Below are 17,324 nucleotides of genomic sequence, written 5' to 3' on the forward strand. Positions count from 1 at the left end.
CACAATTGTGAACTCCACTGCCCAGAGTGTCATAGACACTGGAAACCTGCCCCCCTTAAAACTCCCAGTGTGTTTTTGAAATGCCTTTTTCTGATTGCCCACCTTTGAAGCATCCAACCATGGTGGCTCTGCACACACACACAGAGTTACTAGAAGCATTCCTTTCTGGAGCACGAAAGAAGTAATAGATCTCCCTGGCCTGTGGGGAGAAAAGGCTGTGCAAGCCCAGAGGGCCAGCTGAAGAAATATAGACATCTACATCCAGATTGTGCAGGGGATACTGAAACTGGGGCACAACAGGGATGAGCAGCATTCATGCATGAAAGCAAAGAAACTTCACCAGGCATATAAGAAGGCAAGCTTACTGATCATCCAACCTAAAGATTCCATAAGTAATTAGATAACATGAAAATGTCAAAAACAGAACACACAGTGAAATTAATGGTGGGAAAGTAATTTTCCCTTCATAAATTAATGTCTTTGTCTCACACCCTCCCCCAATAAAAATACTGAGGATTTTGGAAGTGAGCTTGGGGACTGAAGACCCCTAGCGTCCCAGCAGTTATAGAGGAGAGAGAGAAACAGAGGCCAGCTCTTTACCTTACACCAAGTGTGGTGGAATAATAATAATAATAATATATCCTTTCTGTGTTCTATATACTGCTGTATTAATATTTGATTGATAATCTTTGATGAAATAATTCTGAGCCCGCTATTTGACAATCTTGAATCATTATTAAATCCAGACATGAAACATATGTATGGGTCACCCTCTTGCAGTGCTGCTAAGACGTTTTTAACTTGTGCATTTGCACTTTGTTTCCTGTTTATTTGTATATAATAAAGTTCTATTTTTTTAAACTTAGAGTACATTTATTAGTTTACACCAAGCATAAATGTCATATTACAAAACTGATAGCGGCAGTCAATAACCCATCCAGAATCAAGCTTTATATACATGATGACAGACTAGCTTACAAAAGCATCACACAACACTACAAGGGCTGGCTGTTAAAAAGTTCTTTTAAGGCCTCCCTCTGCTGTATATCTCCACAGTTGTCTCTTCTATTAGCCCTTGTGTCTGGCTATTCAAATTCAGCAGACAGCTAGTCCACCTTGCTGCTCCATCCTGCCAGTAGCGTTTCCCCCTTCGCCTCACAGATATTATATAGTACACAATATGCAGCTATAATGAGATCCAATCTAGTCATTAAATATTGCCAGCAAGCTTTTAATCTACCAAAAGCACATACAACAGTCATCCTGCACGTACTCAGCTGATAGTTGAATCTTTCCTCAGTGCTGTCGAGTTGGCCACGGTACAGTTTAATGAGCCAGTGGAGCAAGGGGTAGGCTGGGTCCACCAGAATCACTATTGGCATTTCAACATCACCGATAGGAATGTGTTGGTCAAGTAAGAATGTCCCCGCTTGCAGCTTTTGGAAAAGTCCTGTGTTCTTCAAGACAGAAGTGTTATGATACACTGTAGCTTCTGAGTTGACTAGGGTGCAAAAGTGCCCTGGTTCAATATCTTAGGTGACTACTTAAAGGATTGTTTCAGAGGTTTGAGATTGGTGAGACACACGTAGTGATAAAAATACTTTTATTAAATCCCAGATTAGTACAAGTATAATCATGACACTGCTAAGGTATGAAAAAATTCCACAAGAATGTTCCGCAGTATGGATAATCACAAACTTTACAGGGAACACCTGCGGTAAGGAGCCCCTCTTCCCTGAGTTGGTTTCCACCACCTAACCATCCTGATTTCCCAACTAAAGACTGGGCTACACCTCTTAAATACACCTTTCCCTTTTGCTCACACATGTCCAGGACCAAATCTGATTAAGTTTTAGCCCCCTGCCCAAGTTTCATATTCCAGGAGACCAATTTGAGGGTTCTGGCAGCTTGCATGCCCAATTTGTGTTAATGCATTTCACAATGGGTTTGACATGTCAGTGTGGTTTCAGAATACCCAAAGAGTACATTAAATATACTATTTTAAGCCCAAACTGTTATTATTGTGGTTTGTGTGTTTATCACAAGATACGTATTGCTAAGTCTAATGACCCTTGTGTCATTCACTCATGCCAATTATTCAGGCCTTGTGCTAACTGCTAGACCTCAAACTTAAGTCTGTTTTAAGACAACCCTTCACTTTGTGTAAGGTAAGAGGGCAGCTGGCAACCTACAACCAGTTCTGTGGGTTATACCTTTCTACCTGGCCCCACACAGGTTGATTACCTTATACTGACACACATAGAGATAGCCCTTTGCAGAAGAACAGGTGGTGTGCAAAGCTTTCCACGTTTCGGTGTATACCACCACAGTAGGCAAGTTTAATTGTTCCTTGAAGACATCTTCTTCAGGTTGACCGACTGAATGGACAGCAGCCAATTTGTTAAAAACGTGTGCATCTGGGTTAAACCCTGGCGAAGATGCCCTGAATAACATATATAAAGAATTGAACCCAAGTCAAGTTTGTCTTACATAACAGGAATTATGGGATGTTGTGTTACCTACCCCAAATTTCTAATTGCACTAAGTGGTTGTTGTTTTTTAAACGCATGTCCAAACATCCAGCTTCTTCCTTTTCCAACTTCAGATAACATTTTGGGAAATACCAATTTAAAAACTGCTTGTCTTTAATTAAATCTGGATTTTTTTCTAATTCTTAATCCTTTAGGATTGGGGTGATGGTCTTTAAAACATATTTACCATAGGTTGAGCAGATAATTTTCTGGCCCATGTGTTTATGCTCTGCCTGTTTATTATAGTCCTTGATTAACTTATTTATTTTTATTTGGGTTTCATTGAATAATTTGGCTATATTATGCATGTCAAGACAGTATTTTTTTCTGCTAACCTTTTTACTTCTGAAATTCAAGGGGTTACCCTTCCCTGACCACTCCACAGTGATATTAGTGAAGCATCTCTGATGCTCCACCAATACTTGCATAACCATGTGTCATAAATATAAAGGGAAGGGTAACCCCTTTGAAATCCCTCCTGGCCAGGGGAAAGCTCCTCTCACCTGTAAAGGGTTAAGAAGCTAAAGGTAACCTCGCTGGCACCTGACCAAAATGACCAATGAGGAGACAAGATACTTTCAAAAGCTGGGAGGAGGGAGAGAAACAAAGGGTCTGTGTCTGTCTGTAGTCGTCTTGACCCGGGATAGACCAGGAATGGAGTCTTAGAACTTTTAGTAAGTAATCTAGCTAGGTATGTGTTAGATTATGATTTCTTTAAATGGCTGAGAAAAGAATTGTGCTGAATAGAATAACTATTTCTGTCTGTGTATCTTTTTTGTAACTTAAGGTTTTGCCTAGAGGGATTCTCTATGTTTTTGAGTCTAATTACCCTGTAAGATATCTACCATCCTGATTTTACAGGGGGGATTTCTTTATTTCTATTTACTTCTATTTTTTATTAAAAGTCTTCTTGTAAAAAACTGAATGCTTTTTTCATTGTTCTCAGATCCAAGGGTTTGGGTCTGTGGTCACCTATGCAAATTGGTGAGGCTTTTTATCCAACATTTCCCAGGAAAGGGGGGGTGCAAGTGTTGGGAGGATTGTTCATTGTTCTTAAGATCCAAGGGTCTGGGTCTGTAGTCACCTAGGCAAATTGGTGAGGCTTTTTACCAAACCTTGTCCAGGAAGTGGGGTGCAGGGTTTTGGGAAGTATTTTGGGGGGAAAGTCGCGTCCAAACAGCTCTTCCCCAGTAACCAGTATTAGTTTGGTGGTGGTAGCGGCCAGTCCAAGGATAACGGGTGTAATATTTTGTACCTTGGGGAAGTTTTGACCTAAGCTGGTAAAGATAAGCTTAGGAGGTTTTTCATGCAGGTCCCCACATCTGTACCCTAGAGTTCAGAGTGGGGGAGGAACCTTGACAGCCTGTTTATTATAGTCCTTGATTAACTTATTTATTTTTATTTGGGTTTCATTGAATAATTTGGCTATATTCTGCATGTCAAGACAGTATTTTTTTCTGCTAACCTTTTTACTTCTGAAATTCAAGGGGTTACCCTTCCCTGACCACTCCACAGTGATATTAGTGAAGCATCTCTGATGATCCACCAATACTTGCATAACCATGGAAAAGTGCTCCTTTCTGTTTGTGCTCACTGGCATGGTGGGGTGATTCCAGAATAGGGTTATGCATCCTGTCTATCACCCCACTACAATTCAGAAACCCCATTGTTTCAAATCCATTCACTATTTCCTGCACATTGCCAAGAGTCACACTTCTATGCAGCAGGATATGTTTAATGACCATACACACTTGGATGATAACAGCCCTGGCTGTGGATTTTCCAACCCCAAACTGATTGCACTCTGACCAGTAGCAATCTGGTGTTGCAAACTTCTACTAGAGCACGATTGCTACTTGTCTCCAAGTAAAAGGTTTGAATACACAGCGTGAAAGCCTGGCCTCATTGAAGTCAATGGCAAAACTTCAATTTGCACCCCAAGGCCATACTTGAAAGGCCACATGGAGTCTGAATGGATGTAATTAACAACACAATAAGATACATGGGTGAAATTGCTGATCATTCCATGTTGGGGTTGAAAAGAGGAATCTTGCAAAGTGTAACAGGTTGAAATGATTCCCTCTTTGTTAGCAAGGCAACCCTGTGCACAGCACCACCTATTGTTTGGGGTTAGGCGGAGCGAGAGGGGAAGCACAGAGTCGGGACTAGCGATCAAGCCAGTTAGTAACACCAAGGTGAGCTCTGGTCAAAATTATGCTCACCTGAGGGAAACAGAAGGCCAGTCTCGCTCTGTTGCCATAGTGCCTACCAATGAAAAACTGAATTAACTTTTTCCACACACTTTTGGAGAGGAGGGACTTACGTTCTAGTTTTTACAGCCTCATTTGTATGTGATCATGGCATTTTGCCAATAATTTTAGCGCAAGTTACACTAGAATTAGAGTATATAGGTTTGCTATTTGTGTTAGTACTTTAACAATATTTTGAATAGCTCTATTGAACTAATTGGTTGGGTGACTTATGCTAAAGAGTTAATGTTAATGACAAAGCCAATAATTCTGCATGCAACTAACAATTTGGTTTAATTATATCCTTCTCTAATTCTTCAGTAGTCAAGTGTTACCAAGATTACAGCCCTGAACACCCTGAGTATCAGCTTGCATGTCTTACTGTTGTAGACATGCTGTTCCTGTGAAATCTCAGAAGATTTTCAAAGCCAGCTTTGGAGGAACATGCCCTACAACCTATAAGGTTAAAAATATTAACAAGTTCTCCCTTTCCTATTTCTTTGCCTTCACTTTCAGTTGCAACAACATTCTTTGGTGCAAACCCAATGCACACCAAAATACTTCAGTGCTAGTTCCAGTCAGAGACTGAACATTTTTCTTATGTTAACAAACCTGAGAAGTAAGCCTGCCAGGCCATGTGAAAAATATAGGCTCATGTCATGTCACTCCCCAACCAATCACAAACTGTGCTTCTGATTTCCCACACTGGTTATCAAGAAGCTAAAAAAGAAATCACACAGCCTCCTTTACTGTATTCTGGCTCCCAATCAGCACCTAGACTCAGTATAGTGAGAAGTTATTTGAAAAACTCTGCTCACTATACAAAATGTTCTTTTGATCCCCAAAGGGTCAGCCACATTGTCAGGTCAATATTAGGTTGGATCTTACCCAAAATACCATGCTGCCAGTGTCTAAAATGAAAAGTTTATTATAAAGAAAAAAGAGAGAACAAGAAGAGTTGTTAAATGGTAAAGCAATCAAATACATACAGAGACTATCAAAGACCATATATCAGGTTCTTAGCAGTATTGGTGAGTCTGCTGGCTGAAAAGTCCCTCTGGAACACATAACAGTTTGGATGGGTCATTCGGTCCTTTGTTTAGAGCTTCTGTTTGTAGAAAAGTTACTCCAGAGGTAAGAAGCAGAATTGAAGACAAAATAGAGTTGATGCAGCTGCCTTTTATATACTTTTGCCATGAGGCTTGCACTTTCTGTGCTCCAAACACAAGCTTCACAGCATATGGCAAAGTCTTAGAGTTCTTTGTCCATAGGCATGCCCCGACATGGCATGCTGACTCATCAGGCGTAGTTATGGGTGGCGGGTATAAAAGACGAGGGAAGGCTCTGCCTTCCCTGCCTGGAGCCGCTGCCGTGGGATGCTGGGCTGGGACTGCTCTGGCCGACCGGCACAGTTGGGATGGCTCTGGCTGGATGGCCCATGGCTAGCCAGCATGGCTGGGGCTGGCTGGCCCAGGGTTCAGCCAGCCCAGGGATCAGTCGGCTGGGGCTGGCTCAGGGCTCCTCTGGCGGCAGGGTGGGAGATGGGTTGGGGTTCCAGCTGGCCCAGGGCTTCTCTGGCGGCAGGAAGAGGGTGGAGGCAAGAGGGCTCAGGCTTCCTGCCATGAAGTATGGGGCCTCATGCAGCAGAGGTGGGGCCACAGGGCTAGCCTTCCCAAAGTGGGAATCCACCCACCGCCCAACGATGTAGTTCCTGGCCTTTCAATGGATTTATTGTACTGCTGATGTCCCTTGATGGGCTATCAAGCAGGCTAGGCAGTGCTGATGCCAATCTGTCTGGAGGTGTCACCCAGGTGCACAGCACAAGTTTGGAAATACAGATCTACCATACATATCTATAGCTCACAATACAAAGGTGATACAAACATATAAACAAGATTATCATACTTGGGAAATGATAACATTTTCACAGATACCTTACATAGCATATCTGGCACAACTCAGTGCAATTTTACAATATTGGTATTCACAATATCCTGAGGTTTCCCCCAGATTCCATACAGCATCACACAGTTGTGCTATGTACTGTATATAATTGTAGGATCAATTTACTATTTATTTCTATTTAATAACCTTTAAAATGTAACTTATGAGTGAGGACAGGCTGAATTTCACCCTGTAGAATTAGAACATGGAGCCTAAGGAGGAGGGTTTTTTGGTGTATGGGGGAAAATTCAAGAAGCTGAGAGGCCATAGAAGGGAAATAGAAATTATGTCGCGTGGTCTAGTATTGAATTTGTTTTTACAAACTATACAGTGTCCTTGATATGAAAATAAAACTCCAGTTTAAATCATTTGACGGTGGTATGTGGTTCCTGAAAGTAACTTTTTGTTAGTGATTTTTAGAGGGTGAAACATGAATAAACTGTGTGTTGTGGTAAAAATACCCCCCTTTGATAAAGCATCACTCCCTTTTGTAGCACTGATGTCAGAAACACAGATGTGAGGATCTGAAGTTAAGCATTTTCATTTGTATTATGACAGGACCCTCACTTCAGTGTTTCAGCCCAAAAGAGGCCCTACTCGCCTAGAGAAATAGCATTAGAGAAATTGCCCGGGCACCGTTCTGATTCCCATGCAACATCCTGAGCCAAATGGGCACAGCTGAGTGGTGCAAGGCCCAAGTCCTAATAGTCTAGTACAGGGGTGGCTAACCTGTGGCTCTGGAGCCACGTGCGGCTCTTCAGAAGTTAATATGAGGCTCCTTGTATAGGCACCGACTTCAGGACTGGAGCTACAGGCTCCAACTTTCTAATGTGCTGGGGGGTGCTCACTACTCAACCCCTGGCTCTGCCCCAAGCCCTGCCCCACTCCACCCCTTTCCACCCCCTCCCTGAGCCTGCCATGCCCTCACTCCTCTCCCTCTCCCCCACAGCTTCCTGCATGCCAGCGAACAGCTGATCAGGAGGTGCGGGAAAGGAGGGGGAGGTCTGATTGGGTGAGCAGGAGGTGCTGTGGACAGGGGACTGCTGACATATTACTGTGGCTCTTTGGCAATGTACATTGGTAAATTCTGGCTCCTTCTCAGGCTCAGGTTGGCCACTCCTGGTCTAGCAGGTAATGAACACCCATTGGTGTTTAATGTCACATGATTTCTTTCCAGTTCCACCATTAAGTAATTTACATTGATGTCCCTTCATTCTGTGACAGTACAAATAAGTCACTTGGACAGACCTACATAGGACAGGGCAGTAATAAAGGAGAACAGCAGATTCCCATTTTCAGCCCATGCAGTCTGTAAATCTTTATGAGCAACAACATTTACAGGTCTGAAGATTGCTATAAGGAGGACAGTCAGTGGGTGGCCACCCCCTGATGTGCCCTTTCATGGTCTCAAGATATCCCTACAAGTACTCCCACTTTAGTTGCCTCCTACCAGGGGCTTCTTCAATAACTCATTTGTCCATTTGCAGCTCTTCTTGGGTTCTGGTTTATTAAATTAACAAAACATTCAAAATAAAGTTTTCAAGTCCTTCCATTTACCCTCTTCCTCCTCCAACCCTTTCTTGCCTGTTGGCTCACTCCCCAAGCACCAGGCTGAAGCCTGCTCACTCCCAGCAGCCTCTATCCTCCACTCTGTTCTAAGAATACTCCTATGACTTCCTGCTGCTTGTGATCCCTGTTCAGGTCTGACTCCTTAGTAATCAGGGTTGGCTGGCCCTGGGCCTCTACCTTAAGAAGCAAACCACCCTGTTACACAGACAGTATATATGGTTTAGGCGATTTTGTTTTTTAAAAAAGGCTGGCTCAGTAAATTACTTAGGAGGACACAGATTATTCAGGAAACTGTTGAGATTGAATCTCAAATCTGCCACAAATCTGATGTTCATGGGGTCTACGCATCTCCCAGCCCTTTCAAAAGCTATTTATAGTGGCTAATTGTCCAGCTGCATTACATCTTCAGCTAGATCCTCCTTCCAAACCAAAATGAAATGAAATTAAAGCCCAGAGGAAGTCAAAAAGACACATTTAATATTAAACTTCAAATACAGGGATGGTGGGGAGAGAAATGTTTTCCAAACAGAAAAAGGCAAAACCAACAGAGAGACATTTTTCATTCTAAGGGGATATTTTATTTTAAAAAGATTAACAGTATATATGCGAGACAGTGTAGGAAAACATCTGAAAGTGCTTCAACTATCAGATTAAAGAACAAAGTGATACAGATGAGAGAGCAGCCTTTACAAAGCAGATTAGAACATAAGAGATGAATGCAAATGGAGGGTCAAGCAGCATGAATCCAAGAGAGCAAGGATTTGTGGACAGCATAGGAGAGGATGGAGGGAGGGATTTAAGATGCACTGTAGCAGAGGCTGGAGCTGTTACAGCAGCATTGCAAGGAATGGATGATGTGCGGGCTCCTGTCAGTGGTGGTTTAGGAGAATTATGTTTGCCTGCTGAGTCCTCAGATGTGTTTATCAACTGTGTACCAGGACAGATGGCCCCCAGCATTTTGCAGCTTTGGGAAAAGGACGCAGAATCACTGATACCCTCTACTGCTGCACGGCAACTTGCTGTTGTTCTTAGTGCCTTGGCTGGAGTGCAATCTGCCTAGGCTACTTAGCAGCTACAGCCCCACTTTAGAACAGGCTTTTGTAATTATCAAAGCAGCCAACTGTGACAACGACTGGCTGGAGGAGGATTCAGCAGTCCAGCTGTCATACTAAACAGGATATATGCTGAGAGGCAAAGGGATGAGGAAGAGAGAAACGTGCTTAACCATAGCACTAGGAGGTACAAGGGGACTAGGCACGTTAAATGTTTTAATTTCAAGCTGAGCACAAGATTTTACCTACATAGTTCCCAGTTAAGGGCCAGGTTCATCCCTGATCTGGAGCAGGGACAGAACCGAGATTTGCATCTCCTATTCATGAGAAGCCTAGACTCGTCTTGGCTTCTGGCATAGGCTAGGGCAGCTCTGAAGCTTGCCCTAACTCCTGAGGCAAATGGGCACTGAAGAGGCATGAAATTTCCATGGCATAAGAACACCCTGGCCATCTGATCTCTTCCATCCCATTCCAAGTCTGCCTGGAGACCCCCTAGTGCCAGAGCAGGGGCCTCCTGTAAAGGCTCGCAGAATCAGTGGCTCTGCACTTGCACTTGGGCCCCAAAGAAATGACGTGGGAGTAGCAGCTTTCATATCATACGTCCCTGTGGTGAAGCATAGGCTTAGATAGAATGCTTAGGATAGGATAGAGTCCCATCCTTAAGAGATGAGAGGTGCAGTACTGGGAGAGGAGACAACTTTATCCTTAAGAGATGAGAGGTGCAGTACTGGGAGAGGAGACAACTTTATCCTCTCCAGTCAGAGCCAGTGTTAGGTATAAGCAGACAACTGCTTCAGGCCCGGAGCAGTTCCAGGTGGCCCCCTATTAATTATTAGCATGTGTTGTTTTTTGGGGGGAAATATTCCTACTTAGGGCCCCCAATGGGCTACTCGTGGCACTGCCTCCAGAACTCAGGTCAATGGATAGAACACATGGCAAAAGGGTGGACTCAGACTGGTAATTAACCAAGTGATTTTTTGCAGGGGACAACAGATGACTTCAGGAAAGCCCTGACAGTGCAATTCAGTTCTATTGATCAATGCTTGTAGGTTTTTGATTGCTGTGTTCTGCAGGCAACAAATTTAATCAGCTTGTGGGAGTGCTACAGTGATTAGGCCCAACTGTAAAACTTGACTGAACTTCCTTTGCAATAAAAACAGCCTTGCTAATTCAAGATGCTTAGTAGAACTGGAACTACCTTTCCCTTGTAAAGCAAGGTGAACATTTTGCTGGCATGCATGTGTCTGATTCGGGCCACAGATCCACTGTACTTTCCTGGGGCTTTCCCCCTTGCAGACATCGTCCTCGTATCAAGAGATAGCCAACAACAGCTTTCATGGGGAAGCTCATTTTAAGTTTTACACAGAATACCAGTTCCTGTCACCATTCACTTAAACAGGATTCAAAGATACCAGCAACTCTGCTATCCTTGCAAAAGAACAGGTCTCAAGAGCCCTGGAAACCATTCCTGAAAATAAGGAAAAACAAAGGCAGAAAAAAAGTAAATTAAAGTATTCAAAATAGCAAAGAGGGATGTTTATAAACTTTCTCCTACCTTTTATCTTATCTTTCTCCTACAACTATTTTTCACCGTGGAAACTTATGTTGCATAAGATCTCTCTGCACCAGATCTATCTATTTTAAAAATTTTGTTTGATTACATGAAATTTAAAATGTAAAGGAGCAATAATCAGGCAACGAACAACTGAAATTTCCACTGAAATTTAACACCTCATCCCTCAAGTTATACAGTGGATGCTTCTGGCAAGGGCCTAATGCACACATCCTGTTTTGTCTCTGTTTCTTTGCAAATTCAGTATTTAAGAAAAAAATCCTTCAACCATATTCCATATTCAGGGCCACCAGTTTCTCTCGTCACCATTAGAGCTCTTGTCCTCACCCACTTCTGAAAATGCTGCTGCCATTATTAATTCAGCCAATTGCTTGCCTTTTTTCCCCTCCCAGAGTTCCAGAACAAACAGGTGACAATCTGTGATGTATCCTGTTGCAAGCCACTTGTAATTCAATGGCAACACTGAATTCAGATATTATTGATCAACTTCTAAATGACAAGTCTAAACACTACTGAATACTTTAATAGGGCCCCAACTCCTATTTCTCAACCCACAAAAGTATACAGACAACTGTAAATAACTTCTAGTCTGTAAGTCTCTGATGTTCTATATACCAGTGGCTTAAAGGTAAGCTGCCACTAATTATTTATTTCGTTTACAAATCCAAGCATTGATCCCTAGGTAAACTAAATCTGTAAATATTCCCTTCTGTTCTTACTGCCAGCTCAACAGGAGAATCCAGCACTGTCTAAATTAAAATCCACTTCTAGCATATCCCATTTCTGTGACCCTCTACTGCTCCTGTTATACTTTGTTAGGCTTTTTCCAGGTTACCAGTGATAGCTGTGTCTGTGCATTTACAATTGGTAGCTGGGGGAAATAAACCATTGTATTGCTTCATTTTATTTATTTCTATTGCAGGTAGCTTTTGGCATAGATTTCAATTTGCTAGATGGCAATTTGATGCCTTTTCTTCAAACAATACCAATAGTTCTGAAGGGAATGACGCATTATATTAAAAAGTCTTATTTGCAGATGAGAGCTTAGAGCATTCTGTGACTGTGTATACACAAACACACACCAGGGTCATTAGCTAACCACAAACACACAGCATGGAGATTAAAATTTACAGCTTCTGTGTCCAAAAAATAGTCAACCTGGTGAGTCAAAAGAACAGCTCCACTAACTCAACCTAGAAGGAATTAACATGCTTTACTTGTTAAAAGCTCTGACACAATCTTTCCAACAGAGGGCAGTGGGGTACATGTAACATTAGCTAGTGTACTGCATGCTCTGAAGTCAGCAAAGCTGCTTACTGTGACTTGATGAATAAAGATATACACACACACACACACACACAGTAATTCCAACTTGCTTTCTCTGTTTACAGTCCCCTATTAAATTTATACTCATATTAAAATTAACCTCTTAATTCCCTAAAGTAGTTTTTCTTGACCAAATTGCTTATCTTGCATAATTATTTCTGATGACTTGGAAACAAACTGTGACCATATCAAATACATGACTGGTTTGCTGAGTTCAGACACTAGTTATGACACTAGTTTTTATATTTAAAAGTATTTCCTTTGTTACAAGTGAACATTGATTCAGTTTTTCCAGAGTCAAACTTATGTGTATTTTGTTGCCTGCTTTCCTAAATCATACATATACAACACACACAACCCTAAAAAAAGCCCGCATCTCATCTAACTTTCTAATTTTTGGATCTATGAATTGCACTCAGGCGGGCAACATTACAGCAGGGGCAGTTTACACAATTATGTACAACATTGGAGGCATGTTCAGGAGGTGCACTGACCTGATGAAGACAATTTGGCAGGAATGCATCCTAGGAAGGAACCAAGCAATTCAGAACGAAGAAGATATTGCAACTAAGATTTTGAGGAATGCAGGTAAGAACTAATTAATCATTCTTTACACTTAAAGGGTTTGATCTTATTCCACTAAAATTCACCATGAATTAGCAAAAATGTCTAGTTGTCTCTGAAGCTGCATTTTTCATGGAAAAAGAGTTTCAGTCAAAGAAAATTCACACAGCTCTATTTGCACCAGCTCAGGCTAGGGCCCAAACAGTTAAAAGCTAATAAAATAGACTAGTTATTAAAGGCCAAACTCTGGCCTCACTTTTATAATTACCAAATAGTGCTGTTGAAGTCACTGGAGAAACACAAGTGCAAGTAGGGGCAGAATCTGGCTCATGATGTTTGGGAAAAATCCAAAGATCTTGCAAAGATTGTAATGATTCAAAAAGGACCTTAGAGGTCATAAAACTGTACTTAGGGGGAAAATAATGGTTGTCTTTTCTACAGATGGAAGCTAAAGTAGTGCTGACATAATTGTTTCAAATGTTTGGATGTAAACTGGTTTCAAGAGATTCTTATGAAAGCAAAGATCCTGGGACTCTGACACCTCAAGAATGACATGGTGTACAATGTAAAACCAGATGGATCATGTCTCTCCATAAAGGGATAAACCCTAATTTTACAGTTATGCCTTCATTAGAAAATAAACTTTCATTTCAATCAGAATTTCACATACAGGACAAGATATGAATTTTGAATAATATGTAAAATTCACGTTTCCTATGTTCTGAAAGTGCATGTTTCATGAAGTATTCCAGTTATGAAGTCCATTGGGTCACACGGAGTGTATTGTGCATTTCAGTGTATTGTACCTGCTCATGCCTTTCGATTATAAATTCTTTCCCTGTTCTTTGTTTGGTACACTTCTGTTGTATAACACCATGCACACCTATAGAATTATACAGATAATAAGACACATTGCCTGAGATCAGAATAAATCTATTACACAGTCAATATACGGACTCTATCGTGGAGTCACAATAAAATACTGTCATTTCACTTTTTAATTTTTCTGCTTTTTTTTTCTTTTACTTTTCAGTTGTTTGGAAAACTTTCTTAAAATAGAAAAAATAACAGTATTTTCCCTTACCACACTTATTGTCTTTCTCCCGGCAAACCCTTTAGCTTGTCTACACTACACACGTATGTCGGTATATGAGCGACACAGTTATACCGACCGAACTATGTTATTAAGAGAGCGTCTCCAGTTAACATTGCTACTGCCTCTTGAGGAGGTGGGGTACCTATGTCGATGAGAGACGCTCTCCTGTTGGTATAGGTAGTTTCTTCACTAAGCGCTACAGTGGTGTAGCTGCATCCCCCTGCACCTTTGTATGCGTAGACAAGTCCTTTCTTATGGAGCAAAGTGTCAACATTTCTTTTGTTTTGTTTAACTTATTTATTCATATGCTAACATCACCATAGATGGCACCTATGGAATGAGACAACAGATTCATTAGTTAACTCTCCTTGCTGGCTGTCCTTGCTCCTTTCTCACTGGCAGTATGGCTGACTGGCTCTGTAGCCTGGTCTTCTTCCATAAACACCAACATTTTTTAGTACATTTCTCTGAAAGTGACAGATTTTTGGGTCAGGGGATGGGAAAGGAGAGGGGAAGATATTTTGGAAGTAATTCCATACCAGACTGTATCAGTTTGAAGGAAAGCGACATTTGGGGTCCAATGTCCCTTTAAACCCACTCTCAGATAATCATTGCATATCTCTTATTTGGAGTGAAGCCCTTTTAAACAAACACCTCACAGAATAGTGGGCCTGTTAAAGTTGGAGAACTAAGCACTTATCAGTGTATCTACACTGCAGTCACTGGGCATGATTGCAGCTGGAGCTGTCATACCCGAGCTAGCTTTAATTTAGCTAGCTTGCATCCTGGAGCAAGGAAGACACTGTTAGGTTGAAATCTGTTTTGACATGGTTTCCCCAGTCTCCATCTTGGATTAGCTAAACAACAACTAGGACTCCATTTTGAACACCTTCCTTCATGGATAGTTTGGCCCCCTTTTTCACATTAGCACGGAAAAAGGTTAGATCATGTGACAGCCTAGTCTGCTCAGCAACCACACGTTACTTAAGGGGTAGCTCAACTGTTACTCTGGGCTGTCCATCTGAGTGGCAGACAGTCTCTCACATTAGGAGCCAGTGGAGGTGAGCCTAGTGTGACCAGTTGTCCGGATTTTATAGGGACAGTCCCAATTTTTGGGTCTTTTTCTTATATAGGCTCCCGTTACCTCTCACCCCCTGTCCCGATTTTTCACATTTGCTGTCTGGTCACCCTAGATGAGCCTGTAGCTAGACCAGGACTTGTAGTTAGTGATACCAAGTCTCATCCAGTTCCAGCTTCAAGACTTACCTGCATGCACCCGTTCTAACATCCACTGAGGAAGAGTCCGCATACTACCACGCAGGATGACACCTTCAAGAACGGAAGAAAGAAGAGTGTTATGTGAAGTGTTATTTTCTGCTGTAGGTTATTGAATCAAATAGTGTGGCTGGATTTTTATAAGATGAATGATTTTAGGACTGTTAAAGGAACACATCAACTTATAATCACAGTAGTCTCTGGAATGCATTTCACCTACTATTTTTACAAGTACCAATTAAGATTCCTGTAACTGAAATTCAAGAAAACATTATTTCTTTTAATTTTACAGTTTGCTACTTTGGACCCTATGCAAAAAGCCATTCCTACTTAGCAAAGCACTTAACCACTTGCTTTAGTTAACGTCATTTGGACTTACTCATGTGCTTAAATGTGTTGCTGTATTGGGGCCTTTCTGCGTTTGGCAACACTTTGTGTCTAGTCAGTTTCATGGTTTCCTCTGTAAAGTCAGTCAGGCAATCATGCAAATGTTTATGTATAAGACTTCAATGAGACTAGGCTTGTGAGTAAAGTTACCCATGTTCACAGGTTTTCGGCTCTATGAGCTAAGATCAAGTGTAGTATCTGTTCTTATCAGTTTAATCTCTTCTTATGAACACTTGCAACACCTGCACTGAAGATGGATTCTCCGGCTGCTATTTTTGAAAAAATTGATGCTGCTTTGAAGGTGTATTCTGCTGCTGCTACCTTGGAAGGAAATCCTCTCTCTGCTCCTGAGACATCCCCAGCTGCACCGTGTACCACCACCGCCACTGCTGCTGCTCCACAGAAGGTTTCTCGGACAATGACTACAAAGAAGGTCCTAGGTGCCTCCAGGACATTACAGACCAGCAGCACGAAGGGGAAGAACGGTGGCTGCTCGAAGGACCCCCTCCGAGATGCTGTTCCAGGAAGATCCTGCATTCTGAGGCTGGCCTGTTGGGACATCACAACCAGAAGGAACATCCCCCCCACGCCCCAGCAGCACCAGCCGCCGAGGGACAGCCCCCTCACCTTACAGCAGCTGCTGACCGAGAGCTCCCCCGCTCTCCAGCAACACCAGCCGCCAATGGAGAGCCCCCCCACTCTGCAGCTGTAAGATGCTCTCAGGCGACCATCTCCCACCCCCGCAGCTGCCCAGGTCCATGACGCTGGTGGTGCTCTCGCTGCTCTACACACCATCAAGAGAGGAATCTCCGTAGACGGGACCAGCATCTCTCCAGAGACCCCCCAAAGGGTCACCAGCGCCTCGCCGGATGCCTGCCCAGCCTCAGAAACCACCCAGAGGGACCCCAGGTCCCTGCCGGATGCCCGCCCAGCCGGACCTCTCGATCCTACCCACCCACACCAGGATGAACCCGCCAGCAATACCGCTGATGCTGCTGGAAACCCCCCCCCCCCCGCTGCAAGGGAATAAGGACACCATTTACCTGCAGTACCCCCTCGCTGCGGACGTGCTCACCTGCTCCATCTGCTCTCCGCCCCGAAGCTTCCACCTCCTCGGTGGCATCACCAGGCACCTGAAGAGATGCCACAGCAAGCGGGTCGCCTTCAGCTGTGTCCTCTGCAGCCTGCCCTTCGAGACGCAGAAGCACGCAAGACACACCAAGTCGCCTGCAGGAAACGCCTCAAGGGAACAACACAGTCTCCTGCCCCGGCTCCCAGCCCTCCTGCTGCGCGCCGGCCCGCTGCTCCTGAGTCTCAACAAAGAAAAGCGATTGTGCAAGCTGCCGTCAAGAAGCCTGCCCCCATCGCCAGACCAGCGCAACGGGGTGCTGCGATCAAGAAGGTACCTGCTGCCGCGGGGAACACCACCCAGGTCCTCGCCAGCAGGAGGCCCGTCTCACCCTCTCACGTCACCAAGCAAATCTCCATATTGATGACTCAGTACTACCTTGTCCCCTGCCCAGCACGTCCCCGTCCCCAGAAGGATCAGCACCCCACTGTGCATAGCTGCTTGAGATCCTGTCGCCGGAAGAGCCAGCACTGTCCCTCAGACCACTCCGCGAACTCCAACCGCCGGACGAGCCAGAGCCTCACCTCAGACCGCCCTGCGAACTCCAACTGCTGGAGGAGCCAGAGCCAAGCATCAGACCACCCTGTGAGCTCCCAGACTTCCAGACTGGAGGAACCAGCCCCGCAGCC

The 17,324-nt window shown here is 43.4% G+C and overlaps 1 pseudogene; it reads left to right on the plus strand.

Moving 5' to 3' along the window:
• The first annotated feature begins 15,724 nt into the window (after positions 1-15,724).
• LOC140913944 (U2 spliceosomal RNA) lies at positions 15,725-15,905 on the plus strand (annotated as a pseudogene).
• The last annotated feature ends 1,419 nt before the right edge of the window (positions 15,906-17,324 follow it).

This window comes from Lepidochelys kempii, chromosome 6 (genome assembly GCF_965140265.1).
Source record: "Lepidochelys kempii isolate rLepKem1 chromosome 6, rLepKem1.hap2, whole genome shotgun sequence".
In the NCBI taxonomy this organism is placed as follows: domain Eukaryota; kingdom Metazoa; phylum Chordata; order Testudines; family Cheloniidae; genus Lepidochelys; species Lepidochelys kempii.